At 40.6% G+C, this 14061-nt stretch overlaps 1 protein-coding gene across 10 annotated transcripts in view; it reads right to left on the bottom strand.

Moving 5' to 3' along the window:
• ST6GAL2 (ST6 beta-galactoside alpha-2,6-sialyltransferase 2) overlaps positions 1 to 14061 on the bottom strand; it is a 181217-nt gene that overhangs the window by 29830 nt on the left and 137326 nt on the right. Inside the window, exon 1 of one of the 10 annotated variants that reach the window (XM_084504863.1) lies at positions 1139 to 1255. The exons of the other annotated variants lie outside the window; for them this stretch is intronic. The gene's annotated coding sequence lies outside the window, so the exon portion shown is untranslated. Of the gene's footprint in view, positions 1 to 1138; positions 1256 to 14061 lie in introns of those variants that run through there. 10 annotated transcript variants of the gene reach the window in all.

The raw sequence follows: 14061 nt of genomic DNA, 5'->3' as shown, positions 1-14061 counted from the left end.
AGCTAACTTTAGGACTGAAGGCATTGTCCAGATAGAGAGAAGATTCAGTGTCGCAACTGGGTGAACAAACTTCATTTCTAATACATCAAAAAAAAAAAAAATTCATGAGTACAATAACACTGTTCTCCTCACACGTTTGGCTCAGCTCACACAAACCACAAAGAAAGAAAAAGCTATTACTCCAAGTGACCCATTTCCCAGTTGTATTCTGCTGCTGCAAGATTGTTCCCTGCAGTACCTCAACGCTTCCCCCCCCTCCACTTCCAATTTTAAATCACTACAGGCTATGTCCTGTGGGAGTCTACTTTCAGTATATGACTGTTGTGCAACTTAGGTCTGCCCTCAAGTTATTGCAACCTGCCCACTCATCAGCGTTCAGATGTTTTGCATTTTTAAAGCAGCATTCTTCGCCTGTCTGAACTGCTTTCATCCCTTTTTATCATTTTCCCTGCTGTGTTTCCCCAGCACTTTTCAGCACGTGGCTTCCAAACCACTGTGTAAGTTAGTCTTTGCTCAGTCAGATGTTTCTCCTGCTGAATATACATTTCTTAGAGGATCAGCAAAGGAAGCATCTTTCAGAATCTTTTTTAAAAAGACAAGCTTGCAGGAAGTAGAAGCTATAAAGGAAGAAGTCCCTAATATTTTCCACCAACTCAGGCAATAAGTCTAACCATAATTTAAACATAACCCATATCAAAATCGCATGTTTTTCTCCAGTTGTCTGTGTTTTATCTTATCACTAGGAATTTATAAGAAACAGAAAGGGTTTAGTCTTAATTCAGGTATAAAAATATGAAAGTTTCTAATTGTCTGTGATAACATGCTTACTGCAGCAGACTGCCTCAGCATGAAGAATTAGTCTGGACTCCTAAATTTGACATTCAGGTTGCAATCTGAAAAAGGAATGAGTTTCATTATTAATTATTTTTAAATCAAGGCAAATGATTTTTTCCCCAAACACTTAGAGAGTCATACAGAACATTTGTATCAGTTGGCATGCACATGTGAGCAAGCACAGGATTACCTTTATCATTCAGCGAAAAATTATCTACATAAAATATCAGCATACACCAGTATATTTGCCAATGCTGCAAGTAAAAGGAGCGACACCAGTGAGAATAAATCAGAAAAACTTTACCCATTAACTACTGCAGGAGCTTATCTACAATCCCTTGTTGCAAGTGGGGCCTCAAAAAGGATACTCAAATCTCTTGAAGACCGGAGCTATGCAGGCAAATCTCTGTGCTGCTTTAATGTTTTTTTGCTCACAAGAAAAGCCTTGTCCTCCAGCAGTACAGCTGAGCTGGAAGCGAATTCAAGGTCATTACTGTATTAGTTGCAAGAGGACCCCTACAACCTCATAGGATCTTGAAGTCTGTGAGTGGAAAGCTGCAGTAAGCCCAAAGAAATATCAGTTTATCTTATCTCCCTCTGCACAAAACATCAAGTCAGCTCCCCCCCCCACCCCAGCCTCTGCGGCTTCTCACACCTCACCGTGGCTGCCTTTGGCAATGTCTGGAAGGAGAGGGCAGCCCCTCCTCATGCTCCCCCCCCCCGCTGGCAGCAGACCCCTCTGCTACTCAGCAGGGGTCTCCCCCAGCACCACCTGGGGTGTGTGTTCATGAAGGCGCTGCATCTCCGCTGCAAATAGAAATGTGTTTGTATAGGAAACCAGAAATGACAATCGTAATGAGTGGCACTGGCTGAATGAAGAAAAACAGGTGGTTTCGTGAATGCAATTACTGAAGTCCACTGGATCTTTCAGGAATAAACCTCCATCTCTCTCATCTGTGCTCATCATACAGCTTTCAAGCTGTCAAAGCAAATCTATACAGAAATTTTAAAATTATTGTTCGTGTTGTTTCTTGTCTCCAACTTCAACACCCCTGCCTCAGTAATCCTCCCTGCTTACAAACAATGCCAATGCTGAAGTCAAAGTTCAACCTAAAGAAGACCAGAGGTGCAAGCCTGAACTGGGGGAAAAACCCCAAGACTTAACCCAACCCAGTTTCCCATTCAGCAGAAGCAATAAAACACATTAAAAAGCATCTTTTGCCTCAGCATCTAAAGACTTCATTACAGATCTCCTTTCTGCTGAGCTCTTTCAATCATCAGCTAGTTTAAGCCCCAGCTGCAATATGGTTAGAGATGTTTCAGGCTGCTTGCACATAAGCCACGGAAAGCATGAGGCAAGGCACAAATCAACACAGTGGGTAGAGAGGAAAGACTTATGTGTTTGCTTAATAGAAGTACTAAAATCATCTATGGAAAATAAAGGCAAACCCCAAAGGTATCTTCAAAGTATCCCAGGAAAAAAAGTCAACTCCCCATTGAAAATTAAAGGCCGATTTTCCAAAAGCAGCACCCGCTTATGGGAAATTTTATTTCACCACACTAAGATGCAAGATACCAACATGATACCCCCTCCCTGTGTACAGCCTATTGTTTGGCAACAAGGAGCACTTCTAATTTTTCTGAAGTAGGCCTCCTGACTATTTCTTAAATGAGAAGAGATGGATGAGGGAGATTTTTTTTTTTTAATTATTATTATTCCTTTGAAACATTCCTCCCTTTCAACACTGTCTATTGTTAAATTAATTTGTATAGACCCCAACGGCTCAGAGGTCAGAAGGGTTCAAGTTGATGTTCTAAGCTGTGCACTGTTATGTTAAACAGGGTTATTCTTGGCTTCAGCTTTGCAGTGAGAAGGTCACCACAGGGTTATTTGGGGTAGCAAATGTTAGCTGTGGGCAACCCTTCCCAGAGGGCCGAGAATCAGACTGGGGTTTATTTGATGGAAAGCTTAGGCAGCCTGAACAGATAGCAAATGCTCCTTTAGTCTGCCTCATCTCTTAGTCAGCTAATTCCAAGGTATTAAGAAACCTCTGGCATAGGGCAAGACAGCTGGAGGCTGCATTTCCAGGGTGGGGAAGCACACTCATCCCCTCGTGTGGGAAGTGCCAAATTGGTTTTTAGCATTATCACATCATTTCTGTGGTGCAAGCTGTACAGTAGGCAGCAACAGACAGGCAAGCCTGTGGGGAGCGGTGACTGCCAAAAGATGTATATTAGTCACTTGATGGCCTGGGCACTTGTCTTATTGGCTGTGATGAGGTCTCCTAATTAATGAATCTCTTTTGGACAACTTCCTTGTTAGTCCTGATAAATCTGGCTACTTTCTTCAACGTTATTTTCAGAGGAGTCAGGCTGCATTCTCTGTTACTTGTTTCAGAAGATGTTTTCTTAACTTGCTGCAAAGAAACATCCAAGTGATTCAATGATCCAAAGTAGGATATTTTTTTTTTTCAGTATCACTCAGTGTCTTTTTAACCTGTATCTACTTATCTTCTACTTAAGGAAGATTCCTTGGGAGGTACAAAAATGATGGTATTGCTAACCTGAATCATTTTTTTTAATGCAAGGCAAGCATCTCAAGTCAGGGCATTTAAAAAGCAGAGTCTCAGGTTCTTGTTTGCTCCTGAGGATGGATGCAGACAGGCAGAATGCCTGCTTTCAGGTTCTCTGATAAAAGCTAGGATTTCAAGTTGGGAGGTGGTGGGGACTTTTTTTTTTTTTTTTTTTTTTTTTTTTTAAATAGTGACCCATTTCTATTAGCCCAGGCTGTATGAAAATTACTAAATATAGTGAGACTTACAGTAAAACCCACTCAAGCTGGCAACCCAGCAGCTGGAGGAATGCTCAATGGGGCTTCTGCCAAAGAACGTGTCCTAGATTATTTTGTAGGAGCATGGGGGTTTAGAAGCATAAATCTCCAGGTTTTAGTGGGAGGTCACAGCTATCTTCTCTGCATCTGATATCCACTCTCCATCATCAAGTTCAAGCTGCCTGGCACTATCACTTTCCTACAGCCCACAGCACCGCCTGCACAGCCCAGAGACCACATACGGGTTACGTGAGTGTGGGTTGACAGGAGGGAAGTAAAAATAACCATACTAGCTCTTAGCCTCACATGCAGACTTTGCCACTGCCAATGGAAATGATCATCACAGCATCAAAGGACAAGGAAAACCTGGCTCTGCGGTGACTGGCTGTACCTCTCAGGTCAGCCTCCACCTATCCAACTTGCAGCACCTTTTCTCACTCTCCAATACACACAGATTCAACACTCCAGACAGAATTTCCTCCCACATTTCTGGTCAGGAAGGAAAACACCACTTTTTTGTCTTTTACAGACTGGTTATGAGCTGACCACAGTCTCGGTATTGTAACTAAGGGTTTATAGAGAAATGCACTACTTTTCTCCATGCATCACATTCGGAACAATTTTGGTGTGAATCACTTCCAGGTTCCTCAAAGAAGACTATAAAGCAGCAGAAGTATCACATAGTTGTACTGAAAATAAGCAATCCTGATAACATACTTTTCATCAGCTCCATCTGCCTTTCAGGGATCCCCTTATATATCCCTTTACCAAGTATGCTCAGCCTTACCTACCTCTGAACCCTATTTTTGCCATTTGCTCTTCTCAGACCTTCACAGTGCCCTGGCCCTGCTCACAGCAAGATGCAAAAGCTCAAAGTTGCTTCAAGTCACACCAAATGTCAGCAGTGCCTGGTTCTACCACAGGACACAGGTGCAGAAACCATCACTGTGGCTATAGCCCCTAGCACGTCCTCACACACAGCTAGCAGAGAAGCTGCTAAGCTATCTTCACACCACTTGCAGAAGTACCAGCTGGCTGGTAGGGGCAGTTTTCAGTCACACTTTGGCTGCCACGGCACTGCCTCTTCATCCAAACAGCAGGCAAAAAGCAAACAAACAAAACCACACACACAAACCTCCTATACACATTAGTATAAAACTACTACAACTATCCAAAGATACTCTAAATCCTCTTCGAAGTGAAATTCATGGATAATCACAGAGGCTTCTAGATTTGAACAAAGACCATCCTAGCTGGCTACATTCTCATATCTGAGTAGTTCCTCAGCTCAGGCAAAACCTCATGGATCAGGCCATAAAGCAGCCCATATTTTTCCTTGCACTACATTTACACATCTCTGCTCCCCCTCATAAACTGCAAGATGTGCCAGAACCACAGTTGTTCCCAGAGGACCCGATCAGCACTAGGGTCATGTGAAGCCAAATGCTGCACATTTGCAGGAGGGTGCACGCTGAAAAGGCAAGCTGGCTGGAGATGAAAGCCAGGTGTAGAAACAAGGCAATCAGATTGAGAGCAAATACTTGTTTGCTCATCTTCCATTCATTCATACGCACCTTATTAAGGCATTTATTTTTATTGCCAAGGGGAGGTCAACAACAAGGAAGCGAGCACACAGAAGAAAGGGAGGAAGAAGAAGGGAGAGGGAGAGGCTAGGGTGGGCAGGAAGGAAGCCAGCCAGTCCAGCTGCAAAGCAGCACAGAGGGCAGGAAGGCAGGGGCACCTCAGCACTGAGGGGTGAGAACTGGAAGCAAAAACTTCCTCCCACCAGAACTATCAAACCCTCTGGGGAAACAGCAGGTGAACCCTGCTCCTACAGAGGGCAGGCTCTGGCCAAGAACACCCTACTCTCTTTCTACCAAGCAACTCATGGGAGAGAAACCAGCATGCTCCTGCAACAGATGGGAGACCCAAGTGAGTAGAAGGACCCATGATGGGTCTTCCCCCATTCCTTTCAGGATGTTCTTCCCCAGGAACACACTCTGCTCCACACCTTCTCAGTGTTTGGGCACCCACTGCATTCTTCAGTTGGAGCTCGGCCCTTGCTCCCTTTACCCCCATGCACCAGGGCACCCTCAGGCTGAGCTTTGTGATGGGTTAGTATCACAAACAGCTGCACAAGTTTTCCCCTCTCCCACAGTCACTTCACACCCTATACAGAGATGCTCCAAATTACAGAGACAGTTGGTGCCTGAAGACCCCTAGCAGAATCAGGATTTACTGCCTGGCTTCAGCATAGCCTGGCTTTTTGTGGGACTGATCCTCCCCTGCCCAAAGAATAAGATTTTAATCCCTTTCCTTCTGCAAAACCACAGTTCGGGAGCAGTCCATGCCTACATACTGATGTCATGTGTAACCAAACATGATGGCAGGAATTTCTTAAGGCCTGAAATGCAACAGTGGTGCAGAGAAGTGGATAGCTTACTCAGTGTCTAATAAAATGTAAGAAAAAAATCCAGCCAGCATGTATAACTGTATTTGGTTCCCCCTCCCCATTTTTAAGGGACAGCTTTTGATACCGTACTTGCAAAAACACATAATTCAAAAAAGGAAGGAAGTGCTTTGAGAGTGTTTTATTTAAAGCTTGACAGGATAAACGAATCACAGTCTCATTAAATCACACATCTCAGACTGCACACAAGACTAAACCACGAGAAATAGGACATTACAAATCCTCATGCAGTTCTACACTTCGAGCACAACAGCTCATTTTATTTCTGCTCTTGGCAAGGTTAGAATAAAAGGCTTCTTTTCTTTGCTCCATAAATGTTTTTAGATGCTATATTACTTGAACTTAACACAGCAGTAATTGCACTGAAAAAGGCCAATCTGAATTGCTTCCTGAAAGAAGGAAACATTTATACTAACATGCACATGAGCAGACAGCACAGTTACAAAAGGTCTGTGTCAATAGTGTCACAAAACCTTGACCAAACTCATAAATTGTTCCAAGCAGAAATGGTTTGAGAACTTCAGTTTTCCACTCTGATGCAGTAATATTTCTGAGATATACTGAATATCCATATCTCAATATAGCAGCAAGTTTTATATCTATAAAGTATGTTTCTACTGTATGTTCCAATAACACAAGTCCTATAGGCAGTGTTTTGCTTCACTTTTTATTACTAACTTTTTTTTTTTTTTTTTAATTAAACTCTGGTTTGTCTTTTTACATTTGTTCCAGAAAGCAAGCAAGCCCTTGTTTTAAAACTCTAAAAAAGAACAATGGTAAATAATTTGTTCCTAATTTCTCAGTTCTATCTCAGTGCCAACTCCTATTTGTTTATGTTAGCAACATAATTGTGAGAGAACATTTAGAAAATTATCACTGTTAAAGTTTCATTTCTATATAATCACACACATACAAACAACATGTCCTCTACAGGCTTATTTTCTTTCAAGCTTCTAGCCTAGAGCAAAGTTTCACCCTGGAAGAAGGTCTGCCAAACTGAAGTATGAAGTCAGTTGAGCCCTCGTTACATTACAAATACAATCCAAAATCAAAGTTTCCTGGACTGCAACACTCCCCCCTTTTTTTTTCTTTCTAAAGATAATTTAATACTTAACATGACTATTCTGATGATAAGCCAACCTACACTAGCCAGGATGTTTGGTTTGGCTTCATAAAACAAAATAAAGTGGTATTTGTATTGAAGGGTGTTTTATGCATGGCTCAGGGCAATATTAGTTTAAACTATGGCAAGATCAACAGAAATCTTTTCTGTGGGAGATACAGCTGTTTGTAACCTGACCCTAACCACTGGAAATTGAATTCTACCTGACTGGAAACTTTGCAGAGAAATAGGATCTCACAGGATACCATCATGGAACCATGAGCCAACCGAAGAGTTGGCTGGTCTGCAAGACAGTTGCATTAGCCAGTTTTGCTATGAAAGTTGACATAACACAATAGTATTCTAATCTCATCCTCACTGGATACAACAGTGGAATTACCATTTGGTGCTAGTTTTTATTGTCATAAGAGACAATGCAATCTAAAACCTTGTATTGTTAGATCTACAGGCTAGTACAGATGAATCTGAGAAATAGGTAGAGAAATAGAATACGTATTTCCTACTGAGATAGTTGGCAGAGGTTTTTGACATGCCTTTACATCCACAGGGAAAAGTCCTGTATACATGTGAAAGTCCAGTATACATATGAAATATTCCTTTCCTGCAACTCTTCAACAGGTAGAATTCACAAAATTTTCATAGAAATATTTGCTAGGATTTCAAATGCTTGCTACATTGCCTTTGGTTTTCAGCCAACAGGCAGTCATTTGAAATAGTGCTGATTTCATTAAAAAGACCTTCTTTTGAAATTGCCTTTAAGTGGTCAAGATATGCAAAAATGCTGCCTATCTTCTGCATGCTCCGCTTAAAAGAACATAATTCTTTCAGAGAAAAGAGGGAGAGAAGGGAAGGGAAAAAAAGTGGTCACTGTCCCAGCAGGGAGGAGGATGCCCCTCAAAGAGAAGCAACTCCCTCAAACCATGAAGGACATGTAACCTCCTTCCATCCTGTCAGGGAGATGCCAGGAGCATCTAAAACTCTTTTTCCCTCTCCTTTCCGTTATGGCATGCTGTCAACTATGTACCCACAGGCACAAGTTTCCTCCTGGCTGTTACAAGGAGTAGCTGGGGTCTGCTCACACTCCCTTAGCAGGTCCACTTGCTAAGGCAAGCTTGCTTTTCCTGGGAGCCTCTCTGGAGCTAGCATTTGCCTTTCTTCAGGTTTGCGGCCTTCCCAGAAAACATGAGTTTTCCCACTCCAGAGCACCATCTGCCACTTTGGAAGGCCATCAGCAACACTGGCATCAACCATTTGCAGAATCAAGAAAAAAGTTGGTAAGGACAGAGACAAATTTCCTCATGTTTTTGCCCCTTTCCTAGCATAACAGAGTCCCAATCTATGTCTGCAGCTTTTAAGTGTTAAATGCACAGAGCAAGTAATAAAGTGAAGCCAATTCACTGCCCTAAATCAATCAGGAAAAGGTTTTCTCTGCCAGCACAAAAAGAGAATGTTCTGAGAAAGAAATCTTTGTTTTAACATAGATCGACTCCTTAGCAACACCCAATCCCATCAAACCTATTTTGCTGATGGTTTTCAGTCCTGCTTCAGTTCTGCTCAGAGACAAAATGAATGAACTAACATTTCATCTGAATTAAGAGCTCACGCTCAATGTTTTTACCATTTTGATTACTGTATTTGCATCTATATTTCAAGTCAACAGTGTTGGTGGAGAAGTCTTACACTTAAAAATACTAGAGAAGTTACGGGTGTGCTGTGCAACATGACTGCAAGCAGAGCAAAATTTTCCCACTTTTTTTTAAACTACTGGAGAAAAACACATTGAAGTTCATGCTAAATGTGAGTATAAAGATGCAAAAAGATATACTGGCAGAAAGCATGAATGACATCAAGCAATGATGAAAATCTTGATCTGGTCATCATCTGCCTACATTCTACTTCAGATTTCTCAATAATCTGTACAAAACACCCTTTTGTGTCTGGTCTGCTGTGGTTCAGGAAATAAGGTAAAAGAGTAAAACTTGCATAATTCCATAGTTGAACATGACATATTTCAGCAAAGCATTGGTAATTCCATATTCACTAGTAGGAAATCTGTTGTTAGTGGTAGATCTACCAACTACTACACCCACTTTGGTTAATTGATAAAAATATACCAATTTAAGAGAACAGAATATAGGTACAGTATATTTCCTGAATTTGTATTAACTTGTACTTCATTTTTTCATCTTTGCATTGTATAATTTCACAGTATTTCCAGTAACTACAGTGAATTGTATGAAATAAAGATCCATGAAACCTCAAATACGGAACCTGGTATCACCTCATCTAGACTGTGTGGGATCGTGAGAGACATCAGGTTATGAGACTCAGGAAGGCATGGTGCAGCCTAAAGTTATGTTCACATAACCCTATCCCTATGCTGCTACAAAGCCACAGTATAATCCTGTAGCATCTTTCAGTTCTGAAGTGAAATTTACATAGAGGACTATAAAGATTTAAAGACCAATTAAGAACAAGAACTGTTTAGTAGACTAGTCTACTTACAAACAATGTTTATTCAAACACAGCTTGTACCTCACGTTCTGCTTTCCCACTTTGAGAGCCCATTTGTGAGCAGTAACAACAATCCCACAAGTAGCTTTTTTGCCTGCTACTTACAAAAATGAACACCACTGGACTTTTCTTAAACAAGCAGATAGATATTATGTTGTATTCCAGAAGGAAAAAAAAAAAAAAAAAAAAAAAAAAAAAACACGTAATAATAATACTTAAAGTTAGTTGGGAAGAATGGAGTAAGCGGAGCTTCAGACCTAATGTCCGTGGGCATAACTTTACTGACTGCTTTTGCACATAAATACTAAAACCCCAGGCTCATATTACAAATCAGATAGCTGGATACAGTCACAATTTAGTCTATAGATGCTATAACTCTTACAGAATTTCTTCTTCTTTTTTTAACCACTTTTTGAGATTGCAAAATCTCTTCAAACTGCTCAGAAGGCAGTGAAAATTAACAGTGAACTAATTCATGATGAAATGGACTTATCATACTAACTACTGATAATTTTTTTAAGCTTTAATTGTTAGAATTTGATACAGCTCTTTATGAATCCTGTCCAATGTGCTTTCACAATTCTCAATGGATAGTATTTATCTGACTTATTTACTAATTACTTCCAAATTACAAGTGTCCCTCAGGTCTGAATCATTTCTGATGAAAGAACAAGCAGCCTTGCATGGTTTTATGCCATGAGGGAAGAGAAATTAAAGGAAACGAATTTCTGAGATTTTTTTTTTATTTGTTTGATCAGATCATAATCTCTTTGAAGTGTTTTCTAACTTTATCACCACATGCAGGTAACAATGTGTGTCCATTAAACCTTCCATGCCCTCATTATGCCGAGGCCTCTTAATTTTTTTCCCCATAAATAGGGATAACAATTAAAAGCTATGGAAAAAGCAATATTCTAGACTGCAGATACTGTAAATGTCACTGTCTCCATACCGAAGCAGAGTATGGACAGGCACATAAAGAATAATCACATATTTTCAAGCCATTTAAACAGAATATGCCCAAGGGCACACTGTGGAGGAGCCAGCATTTTCGTCAGTAGGTACCATGCTCAGTTTCCTCTCCAGCAGTCAGAGAACCCAAGCACATGTGAATTCTGATCCATCACTTCTCTGCCAAGCACACTGTTGTAAGAAACAGGCACACTAGTGTCTTTAGTTTAAAATCAATTTTACTTGGCTTGGACATCAGAGAATAGGAGAAAAATATACTTTTAGTACATGACATTTGCTTTCTAAAAGCACTGTCTTTCTTGGAAAATGTAACATTGTTAATATAATATACACTTTATGTACTCTATATAACTCTCTCTACAACTACTATTTCTTCAGCATCTCAGCCACAACATCTGACTGGTGACTCCAGATTATAGTTGTGTTTTTTTCTGGCGTTACCATGTCACTATAACCACCTCCTGATTTCAAAAACCTCAGGAGGAACAGCATTCCTACTATGAACCATCTCCAAGACCTATGAACCTGTCACCTTTGCTGTATGTCTTGACCCAATCTGCCTTTATCTTGATGATGCTTTTATTCAGCATGCCTGTTTCCAAGTCACCTGGCATTTTCCAGAGTCCTTCTAATGCATGGGACTTGAAATTTTCTTCTTTTGTAACCTCATTTCAGATGGAAACTATTTACCTCATTCTGGTTAGAAAGGTATTCCATTTCAAAGAACAAAAATGTAACTGTTTTCTTTAGTAGATCTGAATGAAAAATTCAATTTGAGTTTCTATCCCAAAACCACAGTGGAGCTGATGTGGTATCACATATTACTTCCTCAGAAAGTAATGGTTTGAGGTCACAAGCAATCCTCCTGTTGCTGTGCTGTTGCTGACCACACTTCTCCTTTACAGACAATTCTGAACAACATGGGGGAGGGATCACATATGAAGGGGTTCCTACAGACCAAGGTTGACTTTAATCTGACATATACTTACTGGCTGCATTCTGCACTTACACTATAGCTTTGAGTTATGAAACCCCAGTACAGTCCATCTAACAGCTGTGATTTTATGATAGTCTCTGCGTAGCTGTACAGCTGTTAAGATTACTGCCTTATTTACTTAAAATGTTAAAAGTCAGTAAATAAGGAAATAATATCAAGGAATGAATAGGGGTTTTATTTCAAATGTCATGCCATTTAACTATTGTTTAGAAAATAAATATGCAAATTCAGAAACAGGGTTAAAGTGGCACTACCAAACAGTACTGTAGAGAGACTTGGCTTTACTGAGTTTCTCGAGCTGGATCAGATGTCTGTCTTAGCCATGCTGAATTACTCAGTAGTCAAGGCTATGAATTACTATTGGCTGCTTCCCTGATTAGCCATGGTACTGGTATGCCTGAGACCTTCCAAGCACAGTTGGGGCTTACTGCAGCAGTAGACAATACTGTAACATTGCAGTATTACAGGCTATGCAGTTCTCTGTCCCTTCTATAATCTTGTGCAGTAGGTTTATGAAACTCCTTGGAAACTTTCATCTGCAGGCATTAGATGAAACAGCACCAGTAGTAACTCAAAGCTTTGCAGTTCAGCAGTCTGAAGAGTGCAGACGCTATTGCTAGAAATGCCAAGAAGATAAAAATTCATTAGGGTGATCTCTTCCACTCTGGCCCTGCTTACTGAAGAAATCATTCAGGAAGTCTCTATGCAGAGCGCTACAGAGACGTGCAGTGATGCTTGAGCTAGCTCAGTAATCATAAGATGCATACTCATACCTATACATCTTGCTTTCCATTTCCTTTTTGATAGCTATGGCTTTGGCCTTTTTGATAGCTATGGATTCACCACATGAAGAATCCTCAGGGTATTTTCAATTGCAAGTAGTTGATATTAAAAAATAAGAGTCTGTGTCATACATGACAAAAGCAAAATTCCATGTGTACAGCATGCATGCAGTAGCTATGCCCTTATTTATCATGACGACCTTGCAAAAGCAATGCATATCCCAGTGACTGCAAGGCTTAATTATTTTAATTCCTTGGTCCAGGAGTTTTCAGCAGGGTTTCTCTACTGCTTGCAGCTTTTGCAGAATGTAGCAGCATATCTGATCACTGGTTTAAGTAGCTGTGATCTCATTACACTCATCCTGCATTCTTCTCATTGGCTGTCTATATAGTGGCAGATTGATTTTTAGCTGGCTCTGTTGGCCTTTTTAGTGCTCCTAATAATAAAACGCCTGAGCAAAGAGAAAATCTTCTGATAGGTATTTTACACAGGCACACCCTTTCAGGAATTAACCCATGATAATCTTGACAAACTCCCTCCGGTACACATGCTAACATCAGTACAGATGGCAAACAGCACAAAGACTGTGCCTTGCACATACATGGAGCGCCTCCTGGCCTCGTGAAATGCAGACCTTAGAGCAGAGATCCTGCCTGAAACAGTCTTACCAAACAGTGATCCATGGCACTTTGTCTCTTCACAAAGCAGCACCTCCGGACTTCCGCTGAGCTTCTCCTGGTGCTTTTAAACTTTAGCCCAGGAAAGAAAAATACAATCAAGCAATAACTTCAAACACTCACAACTGCTGCCTCAGGGTGAAGGCTCATTCCGGCTTGACATCTGTTCCAGCCCTGCTCACTCTGACTATAAAGTGACTCAGTCAAATTAATTCAGTGTCTTTAAATACAGCATATTTAGAGGCTTTTCCTCATTGTCATCTGTTTGGCTTCATATAACAATAGCAAGTATCTGCAATAGCTTGCTCTGGTCTTCACATCATCCAGGAACCAGCACTGAGAATGGAAGAAAGGGATGGTACATATCCAGGTCTCATTTCTACACAGAAAGGAATTATAGCCAGGGCACCCCCAGCTTAAGAAATAAGAGGCACTTTAAGGGCCATGAACATTTTCTCTATATTTTTAACACCTATCTTAAATTTTGCAATTTTAGCAGCTAAATGTCTCAGGCTACAGTTGTTTGGACATAAGGAAGAGTAGCTCAAGAACAAACATGGAAAAAATTGCTGCCAATCTTAGGCTATTGCCACCTTCATGGCTTTCCATGGCAGGAGCTGCTACCAAGCAAACTCTGAACTGAAGGACAAGATGGCCATCAATTAGATTTATTAAATTAAAAAAAAAAAAAAAAAAAATACTTTTTTAAAAACTTATTTTTTATACTCAAGAAAGTATAACTAGGCTGACAGAGAGATTCCCTTCTGCCAAGCAGAGAGGTAAAAGCTATATTAAACCATGAGCTCTCAAACCAGACACTCCAAAAATCTCTCTCCACTTATAGCAAGATGGAAACAGGAC

The sequence above is a fragment of the Aythya ferina genome (assembly GCF_964211825.1).
Source record: "Aythya ferina genome assembly, chromosome: 1".
In the NCBI taxonomy this organism is placed as follows: domain Eukaryota; kingdom Metazoa; phylum Chordata; class Aves; order Anseriformes; family Anatidae; genus Aythya; species Aythya ferina.
The sequence above is the reverse complement of the archived record's forward strand: the minus strand, read 5'-3'. Positions and strand labels throughout refer to the sequence as shown.